The following is a 9,066-nucleotide window of genomic DNA, read 5'->3' as shown; positions in this document are numbered from 1 at the left end:
GAGGGTGAATCCTCCTATGCAGTGGACTGGATTAAACCTCTGGCGTATTATTGAAAATTGGTTTGTAGTGGTGGGGAAGTATTAGTATTACAAGCAAAGGCAATACAAGATTTAGGTAGTCAACTTTAAAGTTTTTACTGGTGTTTTTTTTTAAAAAAAAAACCCTGATCAGATGGCAGGTTTCCAACAGCAGACTGAAGTGGAAAGAATACAAAAGATATTGATGCTGCTTTATTTACCACATATACAATATTTTATTTTTCTCTTGTGACACAGAAATTGTAACCACAATTTACAAGTGTATGCCCACTCAAATTGCTATTGATTTTGGTGATGTGTTCCCCTGATATTATCTTGCCTTAACCTCATTCATAAAACTGTTTTGAATTATTTCAGTCTGTCAATTATTTTGACTGCTAAATAGTCAACTCAAATTTGCACTTACCTTTTTTGCACTTGTTCTTATTGGCAGAAAGTCTCTATATTTGCCTCTGTTTGCAGATTAATGCACATGGGAAACTAACCATAACCCTATTGGCTCAATTTGCTCTCTTTTTTCAGCCAATAGATGCATCAGGACTCTGCTTGCTAGATTACATATATTTTTGATCTTAAACACATTTGCATTCACATGTGGATTCCAACAGAAGTTATTTCACCTAAGTGTTGTTAAGATTTCTATCCTGATGAGAATCCTTTCCAAAATTAACCATGAATAGGTTAACCCGCATAATACAAAATGATGATGCTGATAATCTGTAATTGAAGAGACAGTTAATTTATACCTCCTGCTGTTTCAAAACAGTCCAGTGGGACACAGAATGTCAAAGTCTACTTTAACTGCGAGCTTGGGGAACTGTTGTGGTTTAGATTAGATGTTTTGTGACCCAAACAAATTGATTTCTGTGCTGTCTTACCAAACTAGTATGGTACTTTTTTACTACGGTTTTATCCTGCTTTTCAGGAGCTGCTCAAAGCTGCTCACATCAATAAAAACAAAAGAAGAAGAGAGGGGGTGTGAGGCCCTGCCATTAGCCTTATAGACGGAAAAATACAAGATACACAAGTGGGGGGGGGAGAGATAGACAGTGCAGATCTGTTCTTCAAAACAATGTGGTGAGCCTTATGTCCAGTTCAAACAGGTTGATCTTCCTTGTTGGTGTTTTTGACTATTGTTCCTTCATTTAATGGATGGGGCCAGAGTGTCCTTTCCCTTTGCTTCTATTCTAGAGCATCCTTTCAGGCAAGGAGAGGGCATGTGAGACTCCTGAAGCTACTTCTCCTTTGGCAAATGGATAGAGGCAATGTGGTCCCTCCCTTTGCTGTGATGTTTTTCCTGGGAGACAGAGGAACCAGCTTCCCAGTGGCCCTTGGTCCCCTGGCCAATGGCAGAGAGTGCTCATATCTTTCAATTCTGCCGTGTGTGTGTGTGTGTGTGTGTGTCCTTTTGCAAGTACAAAATACCCTGAAAGCTACAACCTTTTCTTTATCATGTGATAGCTCTCCACCCTAACTTAGCTTTTGAAAAAGATATACCATGGGGAAGCATGGGAAAAAAATTAACTCCACCCCATCTCCAGTCTGACATGCAACCGTTTCTTTACTGTGTCAAGATTCAGCTGCAAGGGTAGATACACTGTGCCTCAGGCTCTGTTCATGGCTCACATCATTAAACCAAATCACTTTTTGGCCCGATTATCCTATTATTTCTGCCATCTCGTATATATCTTTATTATTATTCCTATATGTATAACCTATGATGGCCAAGGGGGTTGGGGACCTACAATATGTTTCAAAAAGGAGAAACCATTTGATTTCAGCATCTACCTACCATCACAAAATGCATGTTTTAGGAGGGGTTTATTTCCCAACAACTTCCCAAGAGTGCAAAAAATGCAACAATAAAAATAAAAAATGGGGAAGGGTGGTGGTAAAAAAATATTATTCTATACATTCCCAAGTATTGATTTGGGAATTTTGCTTTGGCAAAGTTATCTGAGTTTCCCTGATGTGGGTATATAACGTACTTTGTGCTCAAAGCTTGGATGTATGTGGTAGATCCCATGTCATTATGAACAGTTTTCTTGTTCTAGAAGTGAAAGAGTTCATTGTCTTCCCAAAGTTTGCAACCCATCCAATATCAGGAGAGGATTGATTTGTTTCCATTTACCTGGTGCAACAAGGCAAAGTGTGTGTGTGTGTGTGTGTGTGTGTGTGTGTGTGTGAGAGAGAGAGAGAGAGAGAGAGAGAGAGAGAGAAAGTATCAGAATAATCTGTCTCTTAGCAAACATGCAAAGAACATAAATGATAACACAGAATATACAATAAATAAACAGCTAAAACGTAATAATGAACACTTTCCACATGAAATTCTACATAAATATTTTTCATGGAGCTTGTAGGTCAAGACAGTGGCCAAAACAATTAGGATGTACAATACCTTGGTTACCAGAATTTGCTGTGGTATCCACACACTATTTTAATGATAACTACTCCATTGTGGGTATGATGCAGCTGAAGACAAACATTCTAAAGTTCCATTAATTTTGGTGAGTTAAACATGTGTTTTCAGTGGAAGAGATGAAGTCAAAAATGCTTAATTTGTCTGAGATTTGTGAACCAAAAGGCTACTTTCAGGAAGGCTAATCAATAAATTCCCAGAGGTTCAGGAGCAGCAACTCATGAGAGGGTCTCCTTGGTGATGACCCCAAAAATATGGAACACCTTCTCAACAGAGTTGCATCTGGCACCATATCTTTACAGCTGTTGTTGTTGAAGACACACCTCTTGAACTTGACCTTTGACAAATTAAGAATTGTTTTTGGTGTCCTCCCTGCAATGTATTGCAAAGATTATTGATTTTGTTGTGAGGTGAGGGTTTTTTTAAAAAAAAAACCTGTTTTAATTGTGCTTTTATCTGCCCTGGGAAGTTAAATGTAATTCTGAACTTTTTTTTTTTTTTAAGGAATAAGTCCCGTTGAACTCTGTGGGGCTTCTTAGTAGACATGTATAGGGTGGCACCTAAAATCCCATTCAGGTGTGGGCTTAAATCTCCCTTTGGAATTAATGGGATTAAAAAATACTGAATATTAAGTATTTCTATAAATATAGATCTATTTATGTGTGGTTCAGCAAACTTTACACTTTAGCCAAGATCATGCTGCTCAACAGCTCAGCTGCTGTGAATCAAAAGGTTAGATTTAAGTGTCCTCAGTCACCCAAGGAACAGTATTATCCAGTATGACACAAGCCTAGATATGTTGTCTTATGATTGCCATATAGCCTCGAGTTGAGAATATAGGACAAGCTCTTGTGATGTTTTTGTTTCCACACTGCTTATGCCCATGTATACTTCTCTAGGCACTTCGATCAGAGCAATGATAAACAATGAAATTAGCATGGTAATTATTGCAAATGCATTGATAGATATCATAAGGAGTTTGCATATGTCATTTTATATCAAATGTGTTACCATTATTTCATACATAATGATGAATGAGCTTATTACCATTTATATAGCACTTAGCCATGCAAAGTGTGTAACAGTTTTTGGCTGCAGACTTCATATGCTAACATCGGTGGGAGTTTTTTTGCAGAGTTCAGTGTAAGATTTCATCCAACATTTTGTTTGCCCTATGTTCCAGTAGACCCAAGTGGTAAGGTCTTTCCTGGACTGTATCACTTTATCTTATGGGTGTGTAGAAGGTGGGTTGCATGTATGAATCCTAGCCCACCCCCCAGAAATAGAATCTTCCCCAAAGATAGAAGTCTTACCGATGTGCTAGTTTTCTCCTGACTAAAACTTGACTAAGGTTGCAATTGTACACACACTGACCTAAGAATAACCCCCATTTAAAATTGTATATATAGAGGACTTACCAGGGATTGAATGCCAGTATAAGCATCTGGCATCTTCAGAATCCAGTATGAGTGGCATTGTTCTCTGTGGGCTAGTAGATAGATAAACTGTTAAGATTTGACACCAGAGCCAAGGATTCACTGGGAGTTCTTAGACAAGTCACAGTCTCCCTTTCTGTAAAACAGGAATTTTTACGGTCTCCTTGACAGGATTTTGTAAGGAACCACATTGTAGAAATGTCTGGTATTAATTATCTAAACCTACCTTAGCAGAAGCTCATTCTCCAGGTTTTGTTATGTATCTTCTGTGCAGTCCCACTCAGTATTGGATATAATATTGGAAAGAAGTTTCCCATTAAATATGTCCCTGGCATTTAGGTGAAAGAGAAGGAAATGTTGAGTGTGAAGAAAAGTTGATTGTCATATAATCTCTTCTCTCAGGCCACGGGTCTAAGGCACTTAGGAAAGCCCCAATCAACATGCTAGCTCTGCTCAGTCGACATCTGGCCAGGTGTCTCTTAGAATGGCGCTGCCTTGCTTCTTCAGTGGCTCTGATAATACACGTGATACTCACAAGGCTGCTGTAGTACTGCTGAAATCTCCCTGAAGTCAATGTGATTTAAACAGGCTTACAGCCTGCAGGATTGCACCTGAAGAGATTGCACCTTGATTTTGTACACGTTACATGGAAGTAATTCTCCCTTAAATCAATAGGAAAGCTTTTCCAGGAAGCTCTCAGGACGGCTGGGCTACGCTGCATTCCGAGTCCACATATGTGGATGCAAGCCCCACTGAAATCAGTGCAGCAGACTTCGGAGAAATACCTATGTTTGGGGGCAGGCACCCACCCACACCCAGAGAGAAAGAGAGAAAGAGAGAGAGAGATGTCTGCCTTTCCCATTTCCCGGAGAGCTGGCTATGATGTGGCACTGTAACATTATTTAAACACCTTAGAAAATGGCTTACATTTGACTTAGCTTCTTGATCCCAGATTTCTATAGAGGAATCTGAAACGATTTTTTTTCTAAGCCCATCAAAAGTTGTTGCGCTCTCCCTCCTGCCTCCGCATCCCTGAACTGCTCTTCTCTAATATGTGGCGGGGAAAGTCTCAGGTCGAAACTTCGATGGAAGAATCACACTACTGGGCTGGGCTGTGGCGCGGGGGGGGGGGAGAGTGGAGGGACCCCTGAATAACTTAACTGCGGAGGACAACGAAGCATATGTTTATAGGTAGTGAAGAAAGAAGAATCCCCGAATCTGTATTAATTATCCTACAGAGGTAACAGGGTTGCAACGATTCTCAGTTCTGACTAACACCAGCAGATAGCAGCAAATGTGAGAGCTCCCAGACATTATTGAGCGCTGCTGCTGGCTTGTTTTGTTTGCAAAAAAAGAGTAAATGTGGTTGGGAGGGGATTGGGGGGGTCTCGCTTCCTACCCACCCGCTTCGCTTCTTTCTGCTCGCTAGCGTTAGATAGGGTCGTGTTTCTCCCGTTCCTCCTTAACGGGAGTGGAGGAAACTTTTAACAGGACGGGCAAGAACTACCTCGTGAGAGAGAGAGGAGACCCCGCAGCCCGGCTGGCGAAAGGGAAAAGTTCACGGCAGGGTTTCCCCGCCTCCCCCGCGCGCGTGTTTATCTGAGGACACAGTCCTGCCATCCGGAGTCATTAGGAAGGTGGGGCGCCGCGACGAGGCACTTAAGCACCTTTGCCTTGCCGGGGGGGAGGGACTTTGTACTTTAATCGCTGAGTAAATAAAGAAGGGAAAGGGCAGAGAGAGCGAGAGAGAGAGACTTGCCCAAGTGAGCGGATGGTCTCGTTGCGCCTGTTCCTAGAAAGAAGGAAAGGAAGGTTGGAAGAGTGTGGGATCGCTTGCTTTTGAAATCTCAATAGAGATCTGGCCCCCAACCCAAAATCTCTTCAGTGTAACCTGTGAGGACCAAATAAAAGATGTTTCTTCTCACGGGCTTTGTTTACTGAGAGAGGAAACAGACCGTGTGTGTGTGTGTTGGTGGGTTTTTTGTTTGTTTTTTTATAAAAAAACAAAACAATAACGCCGTGCATCCTACTCCTGGACAATATTGTGCCGAGGTACAAAACACGGGAGTTAAGGCGCTAGTCCTCTAGGCGCCAGCCTCCTACACAGATGCCCGAGGCACAATTCGCCTCTGTTGTTCCGAGAAGACAAGCTTTGCTTTCCTGAAACGAGGTGCCCGTCCATGGAGTTTGTCAGGGATCATAAAGTGTGCATCGATTATTCAAAGAGCCATCGATTATCCCAGAATGCTTACTGCAGCAATGGGAAAGGTTAAAAAGGAAACTGACCTCCTGCCTACGTGACACAAAGTCATTAGGTAAATGAGGTATTCATACAGGTTAGAATCAAGGTCAGGCGGATTTTATTGGGGGAGATTAAACGCAGCCTTGAGCTTCGGAGTGCGGGGAGGAAGGGGGGGGTCAGTAAATCGGATCCTAAATCCCAACAAAAGCAAACAAGTCTGCCCCCACTTCCAGGTTTCATTTGGAAGGGGTTGGAATTTGCTTGCTTTTGTTCTGCCTCCCAAATACACAGAAAAGTAATATCTGCCGGTGTTGAGCAGCCTTCAGCGAGGGACTTCGGTGAACTGATGCGACCCTCCGGATTTGCTCCTTTGGGGCGGGGGCTTCTGGTCAGCCTCTCTTCTCCCCCATCCCATTATCCTGTCGGTTTTTTCTTTTTTTAAAAAGAATTAAAGATGCGGGCGATGCTGTCGAGGAACACCCCGGCGCGCCCCCTGCCTCACTCTCTCCTCCCCTCCCATCGATAGGAATCCGTCAGATTAAGGAGAAAGGAGTGAGGAGAGAGATATGTATTTATGCACATATTTATCCCCTCTAATTAGAGAAATTAATCCTCTTATGGCTAAAAGGTAAAGTCGGAGGCATCCCTTTGATGTTTAATAGCGTCATTTGTGGCCAACATTCCAGCTGATTAAGGCGTAATTGTTGTTAAATGCTTTCCGAGCGCGCGAGGGAAGGAGGCGCCGGGCTCGGAAAGGAACGAAATTCGGGCGCCGAGGGGACGAGGCTCGACGGATAGGCGCTCCGGACCCTCACCTTTCCCCAGCTCCTTAACAGTGGCCTTTGGGCTTATTGCTCCATGCTAAGGCAGTGGGGCTCCTCGGCCATCCTGTCCCTTTTTCGGGGGGAAGTTTGCATCAACCCACACCGTCTGCTGGGTGCGTCCCGTCGCACTTTTTTTTTTACAGGGACCGAGGAATCTTCTCCTTGCCTCCAGCAGGGGAGACACGCCGGCCGCTAGCAGCAGCAAGACGCCCCTCGGCGCATAGGGCGTCTTGGTCGCGCGTACGGTGGGTTCCTGGAAGCCACCACGCACTGCGGAAACCCTCTCCTGGAAGGGGGGGGTCACAAGCCCAAGTCAACAAGATCCCTTATGGGGCCAGAGCCTCCGCGCCCCCAATCCACTCGCCTTACTTCTCAATTTACAGGCAGGAGAGAGTTGGAGGTCCCTTTCCAAGACTTATCACAGGCTAGTTTGGATGGAGAGGAATCTTAGACGGTAATAAATAAAATAATAATAATAAAATATAATAATAATAATAATAATAATAATAATAATAATAATAATAATAATTAATGCTGTACTCGCTAGTGCAAGCATCCAGCCAGGTGAGTCTGGAGGAAACTGCGGGGCATCCGCAGAGCAACCTGGGCTTAAGGGATGGGGATGGGGGTGAGTCCAGGTGTTTGTTTGTTTTTACACATTTTCGCCTCGCGAAGCGGCTCTGCAAGAAAATGCGAGAGAGAAGTTAACCAAGAATTTGTGGCTACTGTTCTTTTCAAACTTTGTGAGCGGGATCTTTTACGCGTCCTAGAAATCCAGGGGTTTCCTAAGGATGGCCCCGATTTGCCTCTGGCCCTCCAAAATCCAACAATGTATGTTTACTCGCCTTGCTCCTGTCCTGCTCGTTTCAAAGGAGAGGACTGAGGCGCTCATTTGACCATCGCGAGGGGCATTTAAATCCATAAACACACAGATCAAAAGGCAGCTGGTTATTCTTTTTATGCCCTTGCGGCTCCTGGGACCGAAGTATCTGTGCGCCTTTCTCGCGTCCAGGCTTCATACAGGTGCGCCTGTTTGGACCGACCCGCCTGGCTTATTCGCCCCAATCTCTTCTTCCTCCGAAACAAGCCTGTTATTTCAAAATCGGTTCGGATGTTTATCCGGAATCGAAATTCGGCAGAAACCAAATAAGTGACTAGGAGCGTAGCCCGAAGTGCAGACTCAATTAAGCGCAGCCACTTCGAAGCGGGATCTGACGGAACGATCCTAAACCTGTTTACTGAGGAGTAAATCCGACTCTCTTCCGCTGAGCTTACCCCTTAGGGGAGCGAGAGTGCAGCCTAAGTAGGCAAGAAAGCGAGAAGTGGCAGGGATCATACCAGTTGAAATGGGGACTGAATCGGGATGGGCTTTATTTAATCAGGTCGGAAAGGCAAGGGCGACACGGCGGATCCCTTTTGCAAGTTAGGCGAGGCGACCCAGGAAGGGAAAGAGGCGGAGGGGGGCTTGATGTAATTGTGCGGGATCTCTACTTCTGCTTCAGCAAAGGAGCCCTGAATCCTTTGATTAAACTGACAGTCGCCCCCCCCCCGCCCGCTTTCTTTCTAGAGATGGGGAAAGGCGTGTGGGAGTTGGTTTGGGGTGGGGGTGGGAAGAGGAAAACTGGAGGGGGGTTTTATGCAAATGAGCAGCTCCGAAATGTATTACAAATCCACTGTAATAAACCTGACAGTTTTGACAGTATTGACAACATAAATATATGTTGGAACGCTGCACTTTCAGACACTTAAACCGATGAAGCAATAAAAAGATTCGACTACAATATTTCAAATAATCGACATTGATGTTTTGATACATCATTTTTATACCTCCGATCGATACCCCCCATCCCCACCCCCAACCGCTCTGTGACCGGTCAATTTTAAGTAAAAACCCACCGCAATTATTTACGCTATTGCCAATGACCACCTAATAACTGTTTTCAATTAATTACAGCGGGGCTCAGCACAGGGAGAGCTCACTGGCTATATGCAGTGTGTGCCACAAGGCCCCTCTTCTCCTACAGAGAGAAAATCACCAATATTGCATTCTCTTTGTAAGGGGCAGCGGCGGTGTGAATTTTTTTAAAAAAGAAAGGTGCATTA

The 9,066-nt window shown here is 44.0% G+C and overlaps 1 long non-coding RNA gene across 1 annotated transcript; it reads right to left on the bottom strand.

Annotated features, from left to right (window-relative positions):
- Nucleotides 1-230: 230 nt before the first annotated feature.
- On the bottom strand, nt 231-7,406 carry LOC310710419. The gene is made up of 2 exons (XR_014528054.1): nt 3,880-7,406; nt 231-2,833 (listed from the first exon to the last, which is right to left on the bottom strand). It is a non-coding gene; the product is annotated as an uncharacterized lncRNA (long non-coding RNA).
- Between the last annotated feature and the right edge of the window lie 1,660 nt (nt 7,407-9,066).

This window comes from Podarcis liolepis (genome assembly GCF_965112155.1).
Source record: "Podarcis liolepis genome assembly, chromosome: 1".
Lineage (NCBI taxonomy): Eukaryota > Metazoa > Chordata > Lepidosauria > Squamata > Lacertidae > Podarcis > Podarcis liolepis.
This window is presented reverse-complemented; position numbering and strand designations above follow the sequence as displayed.